The sequence below is a fragment of the Lytechinus pictus genome, chromosome 11 (assembly GCF_037042905.1).
Source record: "Lytechinus pictus isolate F3 Inbred chromosome 11, Lp3.0, whole genome shotgun sequence".
Lineage (NCBI taxonomy): Eukaryota > Metazoa > Echinodermata > Echinoidea > Temnopleuroida > Toxopneustidae > Lytechinus > Lytechinus pictus.
In genome coordinates, this window is record NC_087255.1 from 19,867,027 (window position 1) to 19,892,388 (window position 25,362).

The following is a 25,362-nucleotide window of genomic DNA, read 5'->3' on the forward strand; positions in this document are numbered from 1 at the left end:
GATACGATCTTACGTATACGTAAGCTCCCGAAGGGAGCTAGAGAGGGAACTCTTTCCGCGCGTTTTTATTTCCCATAGGTTTTGTACATAGCCAACATGGCTGCCGGCGGACAATTTGAAGGTTGATTTTGGAGGGTCAATGTTTTATTCATGAGAATGACGTCAAAATACGCATAATGCACTTGTATGATTGGATACGTACGCTAATGTTTTATTCATGTACTCATGCATTAAACATTTTTTCCGTCCCACAATTCCCTACGATATCTGTGCGAAGTGTCGTTCTTTTGGACTCTGCGAATTTCAAGTTTCTGAAACGAAATAGCTAGACTAATTATCTGTTAATAGAATTGATGTTCGAAATCATGGTATCTGAGTGAACTTCATTGGAGCAGAAAATCTTGGAGGGAACATCAATACTATTCTAATGACATTCCATAGGAATAAAAGTAAGTTACGCTCATTTTCATGTTTTGATCTCACTTGCAAATTGTAATATGTTTGCCGGGGTTCGGGGCTCATCCTGTATTACCGTACCGGTACGTAATATGTAAACCTCAATTTCAATATTTATTTTGCCTGACTTCCAAATAAGTGTGATCATTGAGTTTCTCGAAAATACTACATGATACATCTAGGGGTCTATAGTTTGTCGTAGATCTAGACATTCATCGGAATGCTTCATGTAGGTCCAAAGTATACCTGTATTTCAGTTTCATTGTGATTAGACAATTATCAGGGGTAGATGTGGACTTGTTTCCGACCTCCTGTTTTTTAGTAACGACAGACTGTCGAGTTTAGGCCAATTCAAATTTAGGTCAATGTAGGGATATGGTCAGAGCGGGATCCGGCCTTTGATATCGCCGGTGCTAGCCGGCTAGCTAGCGAGATTGTCGATGTAGTCAAGGGGTATGAAAATAGCGGGGACGGACTAGGCCCAAACTTCAAGCTTGAAAAACTTAAAGTTTAGGCCTAGTCCGTCCCCGCTATTTCATCTTCATATGAATAAGTATTCTCAGCATTTTCTTTTATTCAGGAACGTTTTACTTCAGAATAATCAGTGTTGAAATACGATTGACTTGGCATTAGTGTCTGTTATTAGTGTTAAGTGTTATTTAGTCTTAGATTTGAATGAAATGGCGTAGCCTACCCTTGACCTAAATCAAGTCTATTTGAACAGGATACCCTGGGCCTGGCCTGGGGTGGTAATTTGAAAACGTTCTTAGTGTTTACTTCATTCAAATGTGATGTGATTCTTAAGTTATACAGGCCCAGCATAGACCAGATTCAGCTATATACAGCTGTAGAAATATGTGGTTGGAATCATTTTACTTTTATAATCAGAGTGAGGTAGGCCTATGCCTCTATGTGATAGAGAATGAAGTTTCGGGTCCAGATAACTTTTTTGTTCTAGTTTGGAATATTATACATAGACCTGGGATATGGGCAGCTAGAAATTTCAAAAATATTGTTTAAGAAGAGTAATTTATTTATCTCTAAAACTCTCAAATTTAAATTGTCAATTGCAGATCCAATGGGACCAAGTTCTTAGCAGTTCACACCTATTCAGAAGTACAAAATTGAGAACCATGCATGCCGATCAGCAAGTGTTAGTTACAATCTAATGAGGAACAGGATATCTGAATGGAAAAATTGCAAGGTATGCTTACTGTTTTGATAATATACAGGCTGTATCTAAGCTCATCACCCCCCCCCCCCCAAAAAAAAAAAAAAAAAAATCCCCCTTTTTTGGGAGGGGGTGGGCTATGGCCAATTGTGCTGAAACACGATGCGATATCATGTAATGTTAAAGTTCCATTGTGAGTAAATATTTGTTTGAATTCAGGTTTACCAGTATTTCCATTTTTTAACACTGCATACTAATTATCCGTATCTCCTGTCTATACATGTACATGCATTTGCATAAAAAACCAAGATATTAACAGTTATAAAAAAATTCTGATAAATATTTGAATTAATTTGCACTCTTTATTTTCAAAACATACTGTAGATAGTTATATTGCTATATGAATTTATCTGGATTGTTTTATCACTGAAGAGTATAAAATAACAGTTTACATTTTTTAAAATAATAAACTGGACTAGATGAGTAAGAATAATTTACAGCTTATTTTGTTCTTTTCTCTCTTTTACCATGCAGGTTTCCCACTTCCCAAGCTGTTCAAGTACTGGTATCACAACATAAGTGCCAAGAAGAGATATGAAGGCCAAGTTAATAAAAAGTAGTTACTTTATTGCAATAACATATTAAAAATGAATTAATTTGAAATAAATATATTAATAAAGCATTGAATGTTACTTGAACTACACATCTGTAGAAAAGAGTGCGGTACAAGTTCAGGTTCATCACAGGGGCCTTGGAACGGTTTTCAAAGTGGGGGCTGACCATGCAAAAAATCACAATCGTACGTAATTTTTACGTTTTTGTACATGGTTTTGGAAAAAAGTCGGGGCTGAAGCCCGCCTCCCCCCCCCCGCTTCCGCGGCCCCTGCATCACCGGGCAATGACATTGAAGTATACAAGTTTTGGTACAAAATTTCATACAAAATACAAGGAAGAAATATTTTTCCAACGGGCAAATGTATCACCTTTTATTGATATTTTGTACTTCTACTAGTTCTTAGTAGTTTTTATGAAAATAAATATTATTTTCCAGTTTAAAGGCCTATTCAATATTAGAATAGGTCTTTTAGTGACATACTTAGGGTTGTAAGACAAAAAATATTGTATTTTGAAATAAAAATCATGCATAGCTTAATGATAATAAAGGTGATCAGAAGATTAAGAAATAATGTTAGTATCACTCCTGGACCTTATTTCATAAACAAGTTATTACTATTGCAGTCTTGTCATTATCATGGTAAAAGGGCTGAGCAAGAAATTAAGGTTTTTATGTTACCTAAAACAGGCTGGGGGCAAAGTTACCATGATTACAAGTCTTCAGTGGGGTAACTATGGGGGACACGTGCCCCCCCCCCCCCAATCAGCTGACAAAAAAAAAACCAGGAAAAGGAGAGGTAGAGAAACTTAGTGGGAAAGAAGAAATTATTGTTCATTATAATGTTATATTATATTATAATTATGTTATGTTATATTACATAAGAAACATTTTTTCATAACTTTATGAAACATAATTTGCTCATGGCCTATGTCTTCATTGTTTCTGGTGCGCGCACTGTCTGTTTAACAAGATTTAGTACAAATCCTTTTGTACTAAAACCTCCCGTTTTCAAGTCAATATGTACCAAATATATTTCATCGCACTTCGAGTTATTGTTTTATGTAAAATAGTATGCTTCTTTTTCATGACTACTTAAAGTGATTGCCCCATTTTAAGGTCTTAATATAAAATATTTCCTGTCCGTGCTTACGTTCGCATTAGTGGATTGGTGAGATATGCCTTGGCTTCAGTTCTTAAAATGTCCCCTTTTCTGATCTGAATATCAAACATTTTCAGCTCGCGCTTCGCGCTCGCATCATTTGGTTAGTGAAATACGTATGATCTTCATGAATTCATACAAACAAGCCTTAAAATGCCTCTCTTCAGGTCTGAATTTCCTAAATTTTCAGCTCGCACTTTGCGCACGCAATATCTAATTAGTGAGATGTGTATGTTAATAATCTTGATTAAAATGACTGCAAGTGCCTCATGTGTTTAGATGTAATTCTAACAAAATCAGCAAGCGCTTGGCACTCGCATTAGATGACTATATATGGTGAAATATGTATACTCTTAATGGATTCCTAAAATATAGTCCTTAAAATCTCCCTGTTTGGGCTCAATATATACAATACAAAAATTTCAGCTCGCGCTTTGCGCTCGCATTGTTTAGCGAGACAGATACGTATCATGATTAAAAAATTGATTAGAATGTCCCTTTTTAGGTCTGAATATCATTATTTGACCAGTGAGATACATATCTGTTTAATGGCACTGTCTTTAAAAATGTCTATTAGGTCAAGTGACCTGGCAACTGAGCGCGCTTCGCGCGCTCACTAAGGGACTCAAAATTTTTGCTGGTGCCCCCCAATTCCGTGACCCACGGTATGCCACTGCAAGTCTTCATAAATTATGTAGGGTTATTAAGTTGCATTTATTGTTATCTTCATTTAAAAAAATGTGAAATGGGTTACCACTGCAATAATATATAAATAGACTATATTTCAAAAATAGATTGAATTCTAACCACAGTGACAGTAGACAAATCAAATTTTGTTAATGATTCGCTAATGTATTGATTGGGGAAGGCACTCTTTAGGTAGATTCTGGCATTGTGTCCCCCCCCCCCCCCCCTTATGAGGAGTGCTCTCACATCAGTAGACTATTTCTTGTCAGCAAATTTGAAAGGAATTTACCCATTTTTTTGAGTGACAAACTTTTGTGGAAAAAAATAAACGAATATCAAAGATTTTTATGCTCTTTTATGGAATATTAACTATAGGCTCATCGAGATCCTTTGAATAAAATTTTAACAAACATTGTACAATGTAGAAAAATGTACTTAATCCTATTTTTGTACATTTATATACCCACCCCATACTACCCCTACCCAGTAACAGCCATTTTTAGCTATGCATTGCCTTCATTTTTTAAAATACAATTTAATGCTTGGTAGACGCTAATTATTATTTTTATGTTAATGTCAATGTTTTAGAAAATGGATTCCTTAATAAACATGTTAACTTTGATTGAATTTTTTGATCTTGGTAATTTTCATTTATCAATTAAGTGTGATGATATATTGCTTCTGAGCTGTTATGCACAAATGGCACAAGATGTTGCACTGTACTGAAATGTGATGATGCCACTGTTACATGAGATCAAACAGCAGTCAATTAAGATATTATTCAAGAAAAATAAGGATAAGAGTGGGAAAGAAAGTAAAATGACAGGAGAATTATTTGCTTGTATGCATATAGTTATGTCAGTTTCTGAGAGAGAGAGACAGACAGAAAGAGAGAGAGATGGGGGGGGTGAAAGTTCAGTTTGTTTTGAAAGAAGCAATTATAAGACCTTACTGTTCATAACGGGGGGGGGGGCTAATTATTTCTCCAAATTTTTGAAACCTACATATAAAATGTATTTTTTCTTTCCATATGAAAATTACACCAGATTCATTTTCAGTTGAAAATAAAAAAGAAATAGCCTATGATCGGTTTGCTCTCTTGCCTATTTAATTTTGAGAACCCACTCCCCCCTAAAATATGGTATATACCTAGGTCATGATTATTGATGTTTGACATAGAAGTCGCCATTTAAAATTAAGTGCTCCGAGGACTACTATTCATAATAGGACTTATATTGGAGACTACAATTATGGAAAAGAATTTGATTTGTTATTATCTTTGTTTATATTATGAAAAAAAGGTTCATTTCGTTTTCTGCAATAAAAAGAAAAAAGGGCTCCAGAAACCTAAAGAGATGTCATCGTATAGGGCAACATTTTCTTTGGGAACTCCTCTGTAATATTTTTTAGCAAAGATCCTGGCCATTTGCAGCTAAAACAAAGCAAAGATGCAGTAATAATCGTAACAAGCAATAACAAATAGATGAATAATAAAACTCTGAGGAGGAAAAAAACGAATGATCTGACATGATGTAATGCACTGACAGACACCAACGATATTAATCAGGTCGCGCATTATGCTAATTAGTGACAAAATACTAATTTACATATTTTTACGCTATGCGCGAAGGACGTTCCGTGACCACGCCTTCATTTCGCTGGTGTACCAAAACAGTGGCGGTGTCCATAGGCTTGTATACGAAAAATGGGAGCAGTGTGCACTTTTGACCCTCCAAAATTTTCTTCAATTCTGACCGGATGCAGAAGCGGAGTTTCACCCCCCTGGCCACGCATCGTGTTGCTGCCCTCTACGTTCGTTGGCCTTGCCTTGCCTTGATTTTTACTATTACATGTATTATTATTCTTTTATTCAGCATGGGCCGCGGAACGGTTTTCAAAGTGGGGGGCTGAGCCAAAAGTGCGCAGCGGAGGGGGGGGGGGGGAGGGCTAACCATGCAAAAAATCACAATCATAATGGTCATTTTTTACGTTTTTGGAAAAAGTGGGGGGGGGGGGGCTGAGGGGACTTGCATAAGCCCACCCCCCACATTTTTTCCAAAACCGCTTCCACAGCCCCTGTAGGCCTATTGCTTCTTCCAGTGAATACAAACATAAACTGGCTTCATAAATTTTATAACTTCATAAATGATTCATCATTATAACTTCATGAATAAATCCATTCATTTTACAATTCACTGAAAGAAATTAAGAATAATACAGAAAATAGAGAAAAAGGAATAGAGCCTAATTATAAACACACATGCACACCCACACACAAAATAGATCATTTTCCTTCACGTCCCCCCCCCCCTTCCCCGAACCCACCATAAGCCGCCTCCCCTCCCTACCTACATGACCCAAGCGAGCCCCCGCATAGGCTAATATAAGGAACTTATTACAGAAGAAGAAAAAAACACATGAAACATTAACATCTGCAGAACACCGAGATACAAAACAAACCTATTATTCTCCTCTACCCGAAGCATATACAACGTAAGGGGGAGAGGAAAGAGATTAAAGAAATAAGTAAATGTAAAAAGAAAGAAAAAAAAACTGCCCTTAATTGGAAAAAAAACTGATGGCACTGTTGCACCCCCCCCCCCCCCGGCAGCGAAATTATTTTTCCCACCGAGTTCTGGACCAACATATGAATATTCATGACTTGCGACATTAAGTAATAAAGGAGATGGGAAACCAGTTACAGTAATAACACTTTTACTAACCCAACTTAGGGGCAAACCTCATTTACAGTGCGCGGCCATCGTAAGGGCCGATAAGACATCATCCCTCGCAGAGGGCGACATTTCACAATACACATCAAACATAATAACATATTGGCGCAACCACTTTTCTCTATCTTTCCATTTGAATTAAGTCAACCTCAAACCAAATGGCTTGGGGGACAATTACTTTCTAAACAACAAAATCAATTCACTCTTTAAAAAGGTAAACAAAGGTATATCTGTGGTTATCTCGTCAAACCATGGATTCCGGAAAACATACCGGTAGACCTGCAAGGAAGGTATCACATATTAATCAAAGTAAGTTAACAGATCAGTATCAATACGAAGTATTGGCCATTACCATGGTTACTACATAAAACTAATTAAAAGGCATAATGTACCTTTAACCATTATACAACATGTACAACAAGCGTGAATAGATAAATAACCAAGATCTTATCTAGTATCTACCCTTCTATCTGTAGGCAAAACACACAAGATAAATAAATAAATAAATAAATAACCAACATCTCATCTACCCTTCAATCTGTAGGCAAAACACACACCAAAATTTAATAGTCAATCAACATGACCTAATGTATATCAAGCCAACCAAAGAGGGGAAACAACTCTAATAGCCATAAAAACATGTATGCTAAAAAGCTAAAAACCTGTAAAACAGTCAAATTCATGTAGCAACATCAATATTGTCAACACACACTATACAACTAACAGTTAAAGCATGACTAAGGATAAAAGCTAAAAAAGGCATTACTAAGTAAAATACATCCATAAACACAATCACTGTGGACACTGCATATGCTATAAAACTAAACGGGCATAGCAATATGCAATACATTCATAAGTACAATCATTGTGGACACTTTTGATGCAAATACTGAAAAATGTAAAATGCAACTTACATTTTTGTTGAGTTTCATGCGAAATATAAATGCAAATGAATAACATCACTACCTTGCATACTGAAGACAAACAATCCTATCATAGTAAGCACATAAACAATCCAATGATACATTTTCCAACTGAAAGAACATGTAAGGATATGGAGGCCCACAAGTCCTGCTAAGCAAAATACAGTCTTTGCACAAAAGTAGTAATAGCAAACACTAAACAAAATGTAAAACAAATAGGCAAAGGGTCACATAAAGCAAATAAAAACTGGGATAGGTAAAGTAGAAAAACATAAACGTGTACAAATTGTTCCAGTAGTAAAAAAAATAGGTGTAGGTACAATGGGCACTATCCAGCCACCACAGCTCAGCTATGAAATGCGCAATGTCTAAAGGCAAACCAACAAAACATGACAAACTAAAAGCAAATTATTGGACTACCATAAACTATGGAAAGTAAAAAATGTATTCATGAAGTGCCAAAAGATTACTAACCTAAAATAGCTGATAAAAAAGGGCATTCAGGCTCACACTATACATCCTGATAATAATATCTCAACATTTAATAAAAATCAGTATGACATGAATACATGTAATTTAAAAACGAAAAGTAATTATAAATATCGGATTACCAACTCGTCACTAAAATGAAAATTACCAAAATGAACATGTAATCAATAACTTTTAGTCATAAAAAATTTATATGTACAAGGAAACAATCTGACACCTAAAAAACGTATGGTACCCAATATAACCAAAGGGATACAATTTATTTAGCAATATCAAAACAATGATAATATGGTCCATTGGTACATTATATATACAAATATCAGTAAAGGCTGAAAATATACTGAATCAAAAATATGCACAAATCACATCACAAAAAAAGGCAAAAAGAAAAGAGACAAAAGCATAACAGGAAAAAAAGAAAACAAAGAAGACTGGAGTATATACTGTCCATATCAGTATGATGAGTATAAGAATACCAGTTCATATGCTGTCATGAATGAGTCCTCTGTATCGAAGTCCCTAGATATGTGTCACTCAAAGAATGCGATGGAACATTAAAACAAAGTCCTTGCCCATCAACATCCCCGAAAGGGTCTCTTGAAGAAGGGTCATATCAGACGGCAATCTAGTAAGGGGTCCTGCGAGATTTAAAGTCAATATCTGGAGGACGACCTGGGGGGAGTCCAATGTGTTCTCCAACAGGGTGACATGGCCGACTCCGTGAAGTCATCATGAGGGCAAAAGTGAAGGGCACAACGGTGTCTGGCCACCTGAACTGAGGATCCAACATCTTGCAGCGCCAGGGATCACTGGTAGGACCTGAAGCATCACCGGGGATATCACCAGGAGAATCCGGGGGTCGACCAGGAGGGTCATTGATACGTAGGATACAAGGATGAGGATCCATATGATGATGCTTGGCGACGGTGATGTTGTGCATGAGAGCACAAGAACCCTTGACCACAGGAGTTGAAAGAGGAAGGGTATTTAGGTGGCACCAACTGTCATCATACAATGTAGGATCCAATGACCGACTACGATCTGGTAGAGATACAGAAACATCAGATGAGTCATGGACTGCACAGTTTATACGGTATAAAGAGTCATGATCAGGATCCGATGGCTGTTGAGGTATCATAAGCTCACTGGTGGGCTCCACGGCTATAGGATGTCGGTCTGAGACAACAACACGTTCGATGTCTCTAACGACTTCACTTGTAGATGACTGGTCTGCAACAGCAGGATGGGCTCGTTCACAATCACAGGAGTCCGGAGTTGAAACAAGGTAAGATTGGTCAACGCCATCGGACGTAGAGTCAGGTAAGCCAGCAGCAAGCGCATCGGATAGAGGGATGGCCGAAGGACCGTACAGATACGATGGTCCATCACCGAATGATACTGCGCGCTTAGCCGGGCGGATAAACACGTCATGCAATTCCATGAATGGAATTCCAGCCTGTACAGCAACATCCAAAGACTCTACCACTAATCCTTTGAAGAGAAACTGTCTGTTGTCCCTTGTGAATGTGAGACAGGTCTCACCTACAATCGCAAGAGGGGAGGAATTGTCAGTAGGTTGAACTGATAGGGAAGTGGCGGTTATCTCGGCCCCAAGGTCTTGGACCACAGAACGTTGAATCAAATTCTCCGCAGAACCACAGACAATGCTCACACGGACACACCGATCACCATGGAACAGTTCCACGAAGGGAGTCACGGGGGTCTGATTAGGCACAACGAATGAACTAGCCACAGACCTATGTGGCGTACTGTGAAGACCTTGGACCTCATCTGACTCTGATGATTGTCCATTGCACCAGTGAGGGTCTCCCTGAATTGCTGACTCTGACTTCGAGTCATCAAAGCAACCAAGATGTAAACTAGGATCTATGGAGGAACGATCCACGGCATACGATGAACAGTCAACATATTCAGTAGGAATACAGCCTGGAACATGATCACAACCAGGGTCATGATCGACAATCAACTCATCGCAGGTATCACTACAAGTCTGGAAATTGGTGTAGCCGAGAATGCTAGCGGCCTTGCGAGCTCGAGTAATCATGCACCTTTCATGGTCAGGCAAGAATGGACAGTCACCAATATGGTGGCGGTAACCATGCCGACTAGCATTAAGACAAAGTGGGCACACAACTTGGTTTACGTTAGGCCTATGATGAACTAAGGCGGGCCTAGGACTAGTCTGAATCGATGAAGGTGTAATGCTATAACTATTGGTATCCTGGATATGTTCAGGACTCGACATATACTGATAGTAAGGTACATCACACTTGTGGTTATCATTTACGTCATAATAGGCAGATCTATCATACATCTCTTTGCTAGACCTACTACCGATATCATCTCTCGATTCATGATCATCGTACACGGCTTGATGATCGTTAAGCTTATGGCTTAAGTGTGCGTGTAAAACTCTAATCTGATTCTGAGGATATGATTGACTATGTAGATCTAGGCATGACTTTTGTCTGGAATCATCCAACTTATAAGTAACTTGATCACAATGAAAACTGTCATAATCTTCTGGTTCACTCTCATCAACATAATCATCTTCCGGGTCATTCTCATGATCATCTTCTGATTCATTCTCAACCTCATAGACATAATCATCTTCCGATTCTGGTTCATTCTCATCACCATAATCATCTTCTGGTTCTTTCTCCACTTCATAATCATCGTCTGGTTTATTCTCATTCACACAATTACGACCATTAGGACTGGCGCTGTCACCGACAAGTTCAACATCATCCACACGATGAAATCTACTAATTTTACTATGTCTAACTCTAATTTCTTGATTTACTGTGTAATTTCTTGATTTACTGATTGTGTAATTACTTGATTTACTAATTGCATGACTAGAAATGTTTTGAATCTCTGACAGAAAAGTACAAGAACCAACTTGACTGGGGCGGCCTCGCTCTCGGGCCTGAGGGCGAGGTCTTGACCTCGGTGAGGGAACAGCCATTCAAAGGACTGTATGTGGGACTACGGCACTGAGGTAGTAAAAAATTGTTACACCTATCACGACACATTTTTGCCGACCAACTGGTTGCTCGGATAGCATGAATCCCATCGATGAGCGGAGCAGGCAAGGTTCAAATCCCAGCTGTCACCACGACATTAAGTAATAAAGGAGATGGGAAACCAGTTACAGTAATAACACTTTTACTAACCCAACTTAGGGGCAAACCTCATTTACAGTGCGCGGCCATCGTAAGGGCCGATAAGACATCATCCCTCGCAGAGGGCGACATTTCACAATACACATCAAACATAATAACATATTGGCGTTGCGTCTTCGGATTGAGAGTACGCATGCGCGTGGACTTGGCCTCGACCAGTGCCGATCGTAAGCATTCACGTTGCTCAGAATGAATTGGCATCGTCAAATTACCGGTACCCTTACATAGTGACATAGGCCTTATAGGCTTAGATCTATATATATATATACATATATATATATATATATATATATATATATATATATATATATATATATATATATATATATATATATCCAATCCTTAAACACTTAATAAACTAGCTGCCATTAATGGCAAGACATGTGCTAGGCCTAGGGTAGGGCTAGCTTAGGCTAGCGCATTAACTTTACCTCAAATCTGGACCTGTCTAATGCCTAATACTAATAGGAATAGCCGACTAATGCCATGCTAACTTCGAACTTGTTAATTCCGAACTTTACGTTTGATTAGGTTTGGACCAATATTAGCTTATTTACCATGGTTTAATATGTCTAGTCCGTATACAGAACCAGTCCTAGATCTAAAATAAATATCTTAGTTCTAGTCTAGTCTCTAGATCTAGACTCTGATCTACGCGCTATCAGCATGGAACCACTAGTGTACCAAAGGGGGGGGGGGCAGACTGCCCCCCTGACGAGTCACAACTGATCCAGGGGACGTGCCCCCCCCCCTTGAGAAGCCAAATTTGTAATGTCAAAATGCAACGAAAAAAGACGTATGTCCCCTCTTTTGAACGTGAAGATCTTTTTTTTTCTTGTCAAATTTTTTTCAGCTACGAAATCCTTAATTTTGGGTGAAGACTATGAGGCGCCGAATGTACCAATATTATATAGAACAATTATTTGTTATATAATCATTATTTATTAAATGATAACTATTATTTATATATAATTTACATTTTATTTGTAAATAACTACTATTATATAAAATATCATTTCTAATTATTTATATATAATTCCAAGTAATACTTAATTATTTGTAAATAATAATAGTTCGACATTCCATTATTTATAAATAATGATTATTTGTTTTTCATTATTTATAAATAATGATTATTTGTTTTTCATTATTTATAAATAATGATTATTTGTTTTTCATTATTTACAAATAATGATTATTTGTTTTTCATTATTTACAAATAATGGTTATTTGTTTTTCATTATTTATAAATAATGATTATTTGTTTTTCATTATTTATAAATAATGATTATTTGTTTTTCATTATTTATAAATAATTTGTTGAGTTTTCCATTATTTATAAATAATGATTATTTGTTAAATAATGAAAACGTCTACTTCATTATTTATAAATAATTTTTTCGAGTGCACCATTATTCTCATTATTTATAAATAATCATTATTTAATGTTCGAGTTTTCCATTATTTATAAATAAAGATTATTTGTTAAATAATGAAATATCTACTTCATTATTTATAAATAATAATTTTGTTTCAATATCCCATTATTTATAAATAATCATTATTTATAAACAATTTTTACAGTTTGCCATTATGTACAAATAATCATTATTTATATACAAATAACCATTATTTATTTAATAATGCCATTATTTATTAAATAATGCCATTATTTATTAAATAATGGAAAACTCGCTATAACATGCAAATGTGGGACCGCCCATGATATGAATATTCATGATGCGATTTCCTTTTTCGTGATTTTTCTTCACAAATTTTTGTCCATTTCCTCTTCATAATGACATTTCTTGAAGCAATTTTCTAGGGATATGGTCTGATTGTAATATTCTTCATTTTCTATATAACTTCGTCTTCGTAGAAATATCAAAAAGTGTAATTTTATACGATTTTTCCTACAGTTCACAATCCCCATAGGCGCGCGTGTATCGTAGGGACAACCGGTGAATCGACGGAGTGCTCTTCATCAAAATACTACGTTGGTTGGTCCCCGGAAGTGGCGGGCGGAATTTAGCCCGAATCCTCGATGGAAGTCGATCAAGTGCATATGAGCTGAGAGAGTGAAATATCAGTGTACTTGTACAGGCCCTTCTACTTTTTATAAATATTTCTTGTTGCTTTTTTTGTTAAGTTAATTTTTCCTGGTGTAGAGATAAGTTTCAGTTCTAATAATGCACTTCAAATACATTTTGGAGTGTCTGTTTGAGGCGTTTGGGGCGATTTCACCCTAGCCCCAAAATGCTCGCAACGACAATACGGGGGCATGATGACCCCTAAATTTTTTAAAACTTATTTTTCTATTGAAAATTATCACAAAATTCACCAAAAGTGTGCACGAAAGCCTTCCTATTTCACTTTTAAAACTCCAAAAAGTGCCCAAATGACAAGCTTGGTAGCTTCGCTGTGTCGCTTTCAACTTGAGAATTAACGTTTACGCGTCTGCGAGCTTCCCCCCCCCCCCTCCTCCGAAAGAAATTCTGTATACGGCCATGCTCTAAAGAGCCTGGCACATTGATTTATGTATACTTCATTTTCATTATTTTTATCTCATTATCATCATGGCCTTACGCAGAATTTTTTTTTTCTCATAAAATCTTGAAAAAGCGAAGCGACCAAGCTTGTCATTTGAGCTTGGTCGCGTCGCTGTCTCGCTTTCAAGATTTTTTTTGAGAAACTTTACGCGCGTCCTAGCTGCTCCCCCCCCCCCCCCCCCGGTAAAAATTCTGTGTAAGGCCATGATGATAATGTGATAAAAATAATGAAAATGAAAAGTACATAATAAATCAATGTGCCATATGCTCTTTTGAGCATGGCCGTTCACAGAATTTCTTTCGGGGGGGTGGGGGCAGACGCGCGTAAACGTTCTCAAGTTGAAAGCGAGACAGCGAAGCGACCAAGCTTGTCATTTGGGCTTGGTCCCGTGGCTGTCTCGCTTTCAAGATTTTTTTGAGAAAGTTTACGCGCGTCATGCTCCGGCCCCGGCCCCCCTGGAAAAAATTCTGCGTAAGGCCATGTTGATAATGAGATGAAAATAATGAAAATAAAAGTATACATAAATCAATGTGCCAGGCTCTTTAGAGCATGGCCGTATACAGAATTTCTTTCGGAGGAGGGGGGGGGGGGGGGGGAAGCACCCTGATAGCAGACACGGTCGTAATGACGTCATTAACTGATCGTAAAGTGGTAATACTCGTCATGTCGTCGTATTTATGACGTTCTTACGACGTCATTTTGACGACTTAGAATGGCAACTTTCATTTGCATTTTTATTTGACCAGATTATGACGTGATTTCGACGTCATTTACTGACCAATTTACGACAAGTAAATTTGCTCGCTTATATGACCTGATTATGACGTGATTACGACGTCATTTACTGACCAATTTACGACAAATAAATTTGCTTTCTTATATGACCAGATTATTACGTGATTACGACGTCATTTATCGACCAATCTGCAACAAATGAATTTGCATTTTTATATGACCACATTATGACGTGATTATGACATCATTTATTTACCAAACAACGACAAAGAAATTTGCGTTTTCATATGACCACATTACGACGTGATTATGACATCAAATTTTACCAATCAACGACGAGGAAATTTACAAGTTTAATTTCAAAGCCACATACTATTTTGCCATTTTTTCAACCTTGCCATGTTAGCAAGGCTATTTCTACTTATAAAAGGAAAAAAATAGTACAGATTTTTTTTTATTTTAGGTAAAGTATATAATTCTTCAAAGAAATAAAGTTTCAAAAGCAGTGGCAAAAATAATAATTTCTTAACTGGTTGCCAACCAAACCAAACAAGAGGAAGCTTTATATGTCAAAGAAGTTTGTATCTATTTTAAAACTTTTTTTTCGCAAGTGGTGTCATGCCCCGGTGTCATGCAAACCCCCTATCTAGTTAGCTCACCCCCCCCCCATGCACGCCCCCCCCCCGGGCTCACCCCCTATAAAAAATTCATGATCCGCATACTAGTAATCAATTCGCCGCCAGGCGTCGAGCCTGCGCATGCGCGCTGCACTGCATGCAACTGGCGCAGTCGCAACCATTTAATTTGAAATAGGAATGCGCCCGTTTTTCGCCGTTAAATGTTGCAGCCTAATTTTGGATCGAGAATTAAGTGCGACGAAGATGGCCGTTAATAATAGTTCTACTACTTTAAGAACACGGTTCAGATTTGGATAACGACTTCGAAGGCATTCGCAGGAGACCAAACAGTAAGTTAGATAACCATCTTCTAAGATTTTCTTTTCGGAGCGCGGCTTGGCTTTAGATTTCGTGCACTGACACTGCCTGGCCGGGGTGGCTGCCCCGAGCGCCGGCATGCTGAATAGGACAGGCTGCGCTGGTGGGCTCAGGGCCCAAATCTGCACAGACACACTACACAGTGCACACAATTAAGGTAAATGCCAGTTGTGGTAACGATATCAAAATGAGTTCGTACAGAATCCAATGAAATGACCACCAAAGTGTCTGTCTATATTTATAAATAATATACCGGTATGTGCCAAAGGATTCTGGAAGAAATTGTGTAATTGCTGCGAAATAAGCAAAAAAAGCACAGGATTCGGGTCAACTCGAGCCAAGGCAAGCGTCGGGCCGACATTAATCAGAGCAATAAAATAACTGTCCCACTAGACAGCTGGCAGCCGTCTGTTTCGAGGAGTTTTTTAACTTTTTTTTTTTTTTCTCTCCTCGTACACAGACGGCTCGCTAGCGTGCAGCCACCATTAAATTTAGGGGACTTGCAATGCAAAATCCCCCCGTCGGGGCTCTTCAATTTTTGTCTTTAATGAATAAAAATTTTGAAAATTAATGCGACCAAAATGCAAATTAATATTCCCTCTTGGCATTGCCTAATTGCCAAAAAACTGAGAAAAATCAAGTTAAAAGGAACAAAAACAGTGACTTACCTCGGCTGTCGCACAAATTCACTTCCCCGTTTTATCCGATCTTAAGTACATAAACATATGGCCATTGAGTCCCCTGTACAGATCGCGCTAGAACTTCGGTCTCTGTATTTGGTGAGTGAAGCCAACGGAGTTCAGCTGAACAACCAACATAACAGAGACCGAAGCTTTTGGTCTACTGTCCCACATGCTCTTACCTGTGTTGGTGATCTTCAGTTTGAACATTTTTCAGCATAGATTTCACAAAGTTCAGTTTATGTAACTGTACCAGAGAAGTACATGTACATGTAGGATGGGGGGTCGGGTGTCCGGACACTTTATATTTTGAACTTTGAAGCCTTCTTTTTTGTCTTAAGATTACACTAAAAATATGAATTCAATAGTTGTAATCATCCTCTATTTTGTTCTCTATAATATTTTCTAACATTTTGTACTAAAAATTGATGTAACTTCGCTTGTAATTTTTTCCAAATGACTTTCTAAAATTGATCGTCCGGACACACAACCTGTCCGGACACACAACAACTGGGTATACTATGTTATTATGTAGATCCTCGATGACGATGATATACCGTACTGACAATTTTTAAAATCCTAAATCTACCGGGGTATTTTGATTCTTGTCATTCCCGGGGGGGGGGGGGTATTATTGCCCCCCCCTTATAACTATAAGATCTCGGCCGTGGATTGCACGATCACAACGAAAATTTGCATGATGGTAGAGAATGACGTAATCTACGTAGTTGCATTGGTAAATTTCACTGAATTCATATTTTTTTATTTTATATGAATTAATTATGCTAATTTATTCATGAAATCATACTTTTTGCTCTGATTCACTAAATAAAGCTCCTAGAATGCTATTTTTTGGGTGAAAATATTCTTTATAGCATTCCTAACAATTGTGAATGAAAAAAAATCTGGTACCAAGACCGATTTCTTATGTATTTTATTTTTTTAAAATCATGTATTTCTTTGTTTTTTTACATTTTGTTTTTTATTGTATTTTCGATGGAAATCGTTCTAGACTTAATTCTAATCATAAACAAGGCAAAATTAATTAAGTTTAATCAGTAAAAGTAGAAAAAATGATAAATTTATGAATTTTGGCTAAATACACAATTTGCATTGGATTTGTACATGAAATCATGTTTATGAGCAATTTTGGGTCTGACATGCACTTACATAATGTTGCGTAATGTCGTAACCGCGTACCCGGGCGTCACAAATTTGGTCTCAAAATTTGCGCGAGACTTGAAAGTAAAAAGTCAGTGAGCGGCGCGATCAAAATTTTTTGCGCGACAGCGTAGTGATGAAATTTGTTGAGGGGGGGGGGGGTCAAATTGACCCCCCCCCCCCAGTTTAATAAGGGTTAAGGCCGTCACATGACATGCCCTATATTCATTATTTTTCTACCAAAAGCACCATTTTGAGTAAGATTTTTAATGAATAGATCTGTTTGATATTTCAGGAGAAAGAGAGGGAGACACAAAACCACCTGTCTCGGTGTCACACATGAGGAGTTGAGGAGGAGATGAAGTCAGTGAATATGACCTGGCCTGGGGGAGTTTCCAGAAGAAGGCCCAGAATCGCTGGATGCCAGGAGTGGAGATCCTTCATTGCTGCCCTACATGATAGGAGGCATTGGGCAGTAGGTAAGTTAGAAGGCTATTTCAGATGTAAAGCCTTTTTTTTGGGGGGGGGAATCATTGGGAATCTCTATTATCAGAATCACGCAGATTTGGGTGTGCACAAACTCGGGGCACCTTATAATCTGTTAATGGTCCTGACTGTACTTCGAGGACTCTGTGATATTTTTTCATTGTATTTTCATTCACGGAGCCTAGACAAGTCTCTGTTGCCTGTAGAACTTTGTACACTAAGATGGATTTCCCTAGAAAATCCACCCTTCCCACAATAATTTTGGGGCAAACATTTAATTTGTCCAATTTGTAAGCTTTTGTACTCTAAATGCATACAAAGGCTTAAAAAATGTTAATTGTTGGAAGGTAAAAATTTTGAAGGATAACTTTCTTACAATTCCCACGCTATATAACGCAATGACATGAACTTTAACTCGAGTGACGTACGTATGCAAGAAATACAGAATTGGTGCACATGCATAGCTGATTGATTCATTGTGCTAGTACTGGTACTAGATCGGTTTGGACGTTCTAATTTCAATGACAAGTTTAGATGGTAAATTGGCGCTAATAAAATTTTGCATTGGTCGATCTCGCGATGCCAGAAAACTAATTCCACCTCAAAATTTGTCAGATTTTTTTGCAAAATATATATTTAATTGATCCTTGACCTGAATTTAAGCCAAATCAGGCATAGGGAATGGCTGTATTTCAGCCTCGAAGTTCGAATTCTCGGTCCTGACAGTCCTGGTTACCCCATAACCATTTAAAACACATAAAAAAGGCATGAATTAAAATTGTAATTATAAAAAAATAATATGCTTTATGTGTCAAATAAATTGATTCTAAAATTTCCTTCCTTATACAGAGATGGTTAAGGGTCTTGAGGGCATCATGCCCCCCCCCCCGACTTGACTTAACATGTTAATATTTGAAGTATAAAATATGTAACAAACCCCACATCGTTTTTTAATCATTTAAAATAAATTGGAAATTAATATTGAAACCATCTAGTTTTTAATGAAGATTAATAAATAGTTTATGTAGAAAAAGTTTTTATGTTTCTCCTCTTCTGTTATTTTTGCAGATGCTGTAATTTGAAATGGAAGGTGTCCTGCCAATAAATTTTCATCCCACCTGAACTGCCTTGCCTGCCTGCACCCAGTCATTTGTTCCTGAGCATTTTCATTTTCCTCTATTTTTCATCATCGTTTGTTTCGGCCTGTATGAAGTGAATTTCACATTGATTGGTGGAGCTGCTAAGTTGGCATTACAGGGCCACGCCGGGGTATGATCCTTTGGGTTGAACATCATGACTGCTAGTTGGTCGGCAAAGGTGATGGGATCGATCAATGTCACATGGAGTAAGATCGATACCAATCTGCTTTGCTACATTTCGAACAATCTCATACGGATACGGATATTATTGCGACAGGAGTACTGCTCGATGTGGTCAAGCCTATTTGACAAAGCATTATGGTGTTAGTCATGTTATCAGAAACCGATTTTTCAAAATCACGGAGTTGCTTCAATTTAGTATCGATAGATATTTCAAGAACGTGTAGACTAGTGAGCTTTTCATCAAGAATTTCACGCAATTTATTTTCGCGCTTATCCATGTCATCATTGAGTTTTTGTCTCTCGCGTTCCATTGCCACGGCCACCGCTCTTTGAACGACTGTATCAATATGATCTAGGTATGCTGGGCTTTGTTTAGATCCAGTTAATGATGAAGCAGAGGATTGTGTACATGCGTTAGCCGAGTGCAAGCGGCCTCTTGATCTGGTGGATATCTTAGACATGTTAGAGATTACGTAATGATATAATTGAAAAGTGGGATGGGCTGTGCATCTGCCAACTCACCAGTCAACCAATTAGAGACGGCCTTCCAAAGTGACACAGCACGAAAATATCAATGGGACTGGTCTAGTCAACACATAGATCCTGAAAAAACCATGGAGACCGCAGACGCAAAATGACTTCCATACATAAAGATATGATGCACAATTTCCAGTGGGTTCAAAACACTGAACACATGCTATGCTGATACACAGACTATCATAAGAACTTTATCAAGCAAAGGAAATCTGGTATGAAATCTCTCAGCTCACATAAAAAGCCTACGTAGCTACATGTAGGGAAGAAAATGCGTAATTGCTGAGAAATGAGCAAAATAAGCATGTAATTCTATCAAATGTCAGGTATTTTTCGAATCGATTATAATACACTTTCCCACATATGCTTTTCTGTGTTTACAGCGATCATCAGAATTATCGATTTTAAGTTTAAAAATTCATGATTTTACAAAGATACAAGTTTACATTAATGTACCAGATGTAGATTATGTACAATATATTGACAATTAACTTTGATTTTATAGATTTTCTCAAGAAATAATTGTTTGCTGCAACTACTGTCTTTTCCTTCTAAGTGATAGTGTAATACAACAGTTCCACAAACTATTTTCATCAGACTTATTGATGCATGATTCTTTCACCCAAATGCAAGCTTCCATAAATCCTGAAAACTTTGCAACTCAGGTATTTTTTTTTTACATACAGTATATTTTTTCCTACATTACATAGTTGCCTTAATAATAGCGCACCTCTAGTAGTAACTATCTTAAAATGAGTTCGAACAGAATCCAACAGAATTGCCAGCAAAGTGTATGTATATATAAAAGATGTGTGCCAAAAAGCTCGGGAAGAAAATGTGTAATTGCTGAGAAATGAGCAAAATAAGCATGTAATTCTATCAAATGTCGGGTATTTTTCAAATCAATCATAATACACTGTCCTGTCCCACATATGCTTTTCTGTGTTAGTGATCATCAGAATTATTGATTTTAAGATCAAAATTCATGATTTTACAAAGATACAAGTTTACATTAATTTACCAGGGCCCCATCTTACAAAGAGTTATGATTGATCCGATCAATCGCAACTATGGACGGTCAGCAACGTTAACATCTATTAAGCATGTTTGTTCAAAATATTTTCTAGCTATGATGTATGTTCATGCATTCATTGTTTTCTCAAAAATTCGCTGCGCTTCTCTTTGCATACAAAGGACATTGTGCAAATTTTTCGTAGAAAAAAATTATGACACTGATGGATTTCCATAGAGTTATGATTGATCGGATCAATCGTAACTCTTTGTAAGACAGGGCCCAGATCTAGATTATGTACAATATTTTTACAATTAACCTTAATTTAAAAGACTTTCCGAAGAAATAATTGTTTGCTGCAACTACTGTCTTTTACCCCTGGCCCTAAGTGATAGTGTAATACAACCCAAACATTTCATAAGAATTAATGTACATGTATGATTCTTTCACCCAAATGCGAGCTTCCATAAATCCTGAAACTATTCCAACTCGGGTATTTTTTTTTTACATACAGTATATTTTTACCTACATTACATAGTTGTCTAAAGTTGAAGGTATATTTAATTACAATTTCAACGAAAAAGCTTTATTCTTGGAGATCATTATGCCTCTGTTATGTATTAATGTGTATACATGTACAATTGTATGTATTGGTATAACAAACATTGTAATTTCATTCCTTTGACCCTAATACTGCATTTTCATAGAAAAGTGTTTTTTTTTCAATCTATTTAGAGTTTTCAACATTTTGTATTCCTTTTTTTTTTGCTGGTAATATGTTATGCAACTTTTATTTATTAATAGAATATTTGCCACGATTTCGTAATTGAAATGCGTACATGTATTTGATTTCGTTTTCCATTTTTGCATATATTCTTTTTCGGGGGGGGGGGGGTCATGTTCTTGAGACCGAGACAAGTTATGCAAGGCCCTGGCATGGAGGATCATTATATTGTTACTGGGAATGCTGGACATTGTCAGACCACCTCAGTATTCACCAAATATAGATAATCCTCAATGACAAGGTCTTTGAAGTGATGTGTGTATGTACATTGCATGTAGAATTTAATGTTTAGGTCATTATCACGTCAGAATACGTTAAGATATCATAGTTGACTCCAAAAGACGTCATATTCCTTTCAATATGCGACGTCAATATGACGTCTATTACTAGTCAGCAATATGTTGCAAAGTCGTCATTCAGACGTCGTAGTTGACTTATAAAGACGTCATAATTACATCAATATGACGTCTGAAACTGGTCAGGAATACGTCGCAAAGTTGTCATTAAGACGTCGTAGATGACTTTTAAAGACGTCATAATTACATCAATATGACGTCTAAAACTGGTCAGGAACACGTTGCACGGATGTCATTAAGACGTCGTTGTTGACTCTCGAAGACGTCATAATCACGTCAATACACGACGTCAATCTGACCCTTGATACTGGTCAGGAAAACGTTGTAAAAACGTTGCTAAGACGTCATTAAGACGTCGTAGTCACTCTTGGAGACGTCATAATGACGTCAATATACAACGTCATAATGACGTTATTCGCGGGTGCAAGATCCCGTCAATAAGACGTCATGTTACGACGTCAAAATGACGTGACACTCGTCGTTAAACTGACGTAATTATGACGTCATTTTTACCAGTTTCTGCTATCAGGGCAGACGCGTAAACGTTCTCAAGTTGAAAGCGACACAGCGAAGCGACCAAGCTTGTCATTTGGGCACTTTTTGGAGTTTTAAAAGTGAAATACGAAGGCTTTCGTGCACACTTTTGGTGAATTTTGTGATAATTTTCAATAGAAAAATAAGTTTTTAAAAATTTAGGGGTCATCATGCCCCCGTATTGTCGTTGCGAGCATTTTGGGGCCAGGGTGAAATCGCCCCAAACGCCTCAAACAGACACTCCAAAATGTATTTGAAGTGCATTATTAGAACTGAAACTTATCTCTACACCAGGAAAAATTAACTTAACAAAAAAAGCAACAAGAAATATTTATAAAAAGTAGAAGGGCCTGTACAAGTACACTGATATTTCACTCTCTCAGCTCATATGCACTTGATCGACTTCCATCGAGGATTCGGGCTAAATTCCGCCCGCCACTTCCGGGGACCAACCAACGTAGTATTTTGATGAAGAGCACTCCGTCGATTCACCGGTTGTCCCTACGATACACGCGCGCCTATGGGGATTGTGAACTGTAGGAAAAATCGTATAAAATTACACTTTTTGATATTTCTACGAAGACGAAGTTATATAGAAAATGAAGAATATTACAATCAGACCATATCCCTAGAAAATTGCTTCAAGAAATGTCATTATGAAGAGGAAATGGACAAAAATTTGTGAAGAAAAATCACGAAAAAGGAAATCGCATCATGAATATTCATATCATGGGCGGTCCCACATTTGCATGTTATAGCGAGTTTTCCATTATTTAATAAATAATGGCATTATTTAATAAATAATGGCATTATTTAATAAATAATGGTTATTTGTATATAAATAATGATTATTTGTATATAATGGCAAACTGTAAAAATTGTTTATAAATAATGATTATTTATAAATAATGGGATATTGAAACAAAATTATTATTTATAAATAATGAAGTAGATATTTCATTATTTAACAAATAATCTTTATTTATAAATAATGGAAAACTCGAACATTAAATAATGATTATTTATAAATAATGAGAATAATGGTGCACTCGAAAAAATTATTTATAAATAATGAAGTAGACGTTTTCATTATTTAACAAATAATCATTATTTATAAATAATGGAAAACTCAACAAATTATTTATAAATAATGAAAAACAAATAATCATTATTTATAAATAATGAAAAACAAATAATCATTATTTATAAATAATGAAAAACAAATAATCATTATTTGTAAATAATGAAAAACAAATAATCATTATTTATAAATAATGAAAAACAAATAATCATTATTTATAAATAATGAAAAACAAATAATCATTATTTATAAATAATGGAATGTCGAACTATTATTATTTACAAATAATGAAGTATTACTTGGAATTATATATAAATAATTAGAAATGATATTTTATATAATAGTAGTTATTTACAAATAAAATGTAAATTATATATAAATAATAGTTATTATTTAATAAATAATGATTATAAAACAAATAATTGTTCTATATAATATTGGTACATTCGGCGCCTCATAGAAGACGGGGATCAAGATCACTGACGTTAATTTGTGCCTGACGTTAGAATACGTTCCATGCACGCACTGGTGTACCTAGGATATTCCAAAAGGGGGGCAAATTTTTTAGAGGATATTTCGTCCGCGAAAAAATGTGACAAGCCCCCCCCCCAAAAAAAAAAGGGTCTTCATCCCAAATTATGGATTTCATTAGCTGAAAAAAAAATTGACAAGCAAAAAAAAAAAAAAAGATCTTCACGTTAAAAAAAGGGGACATACGTCTTTTTCATTGCATTTTTACATTACAAATTATTAATTTGGCTTCTCAAAGGGGGCACGTCCCCTGAATCAGTTGTGACTCGTCAGAGGGACAGTCTCCCCCCCCCCCCCCTTGTACACTAGTGGTTCCATGCTGATACAGCGTAGATCAGAGTCTAGATATAGAGACTAGACTAGAACTAAGATATTTTTTTTTAGATCTAGGACTGGTTTTGTATACGGACTAGACATATTAAACCATGGCAAATAAGCTAATATTGGTCCAAACCTAATTAAACGTGAAGTTCGGAATTAACCAGTTCGAAGTTAACCATGGCATTAGTCGGCTATTCAGTGTTGTAGTCAAGGCTAAAACCTCCAAGGCCAAGGCTTTAATACCCAAGGCCATCAAGGCTTCAATACCTAAGGCAAAGGCATGGAAACCCAAGGCCAAGGCCTGAAAACCTCAAGGCCAAGGCATTTCAAACTTACGATATACAGAACAATGAACTAACAATACTTAGGCGGCAGACATCACACATGGTAAAATGTATGTGAGCGAGGGGACTGAGCGAGAAAAAAATTAACCTTTGTACAATTAAAACAAAAATAATTTCATGATATAGACATATTAAAATAATGATATAGTTACCTGTGTACACATAATCCATAATTTTTCTATAGGCGATTTACATTGCAATAATTATTATTACCACGGTCATCTGATCCTGGCATTCTCAACGTATGTTTTTCTCCACTCCCTTGGACAGGGGCAGCAGAAGATTATTATGGGGGGGGGGGTCAACGCCAAAAAGGCACCCATTTATCAAAATGAGTTTTTTTGTGCAAACAGATACATGTATTTTCAAAATGAGATTATGAACTGCGTGAAGTAATTGTGTGTTTTATAGAAATTAAGTTGAGCAAAGGCTTTCTAATATGATTTTTAATTATAAGATAGATATTTTGCTTTAGGTTTTACTTCTCAGCGAGAAAG

The 25,362-nt window shown here is 36.7% G+C and overlaps 1 long non-coding RNA gene across 1 annotated transcript; it reads left to right on the forward strand.

Moving 5' to 3' along the window:
• The first annotated feature begins 15,533 nt into the window (after nt 1-15,533).
• Nucleotides 15,534-21,733, forward strand: LOC129259128 (uncharacterized). The gene is made up of 3 exons (XR_010295173.1): nt 15,534-15,691; nt 17,856-18,039; nt 19,115-21,733. It is a non-coding gene; the product is annotated as an uncharacterized LOC129259128 (long non-coding RNA).
• Nucleotides 21,734-25,362: the final 3,629 nt, after the last annotated feature.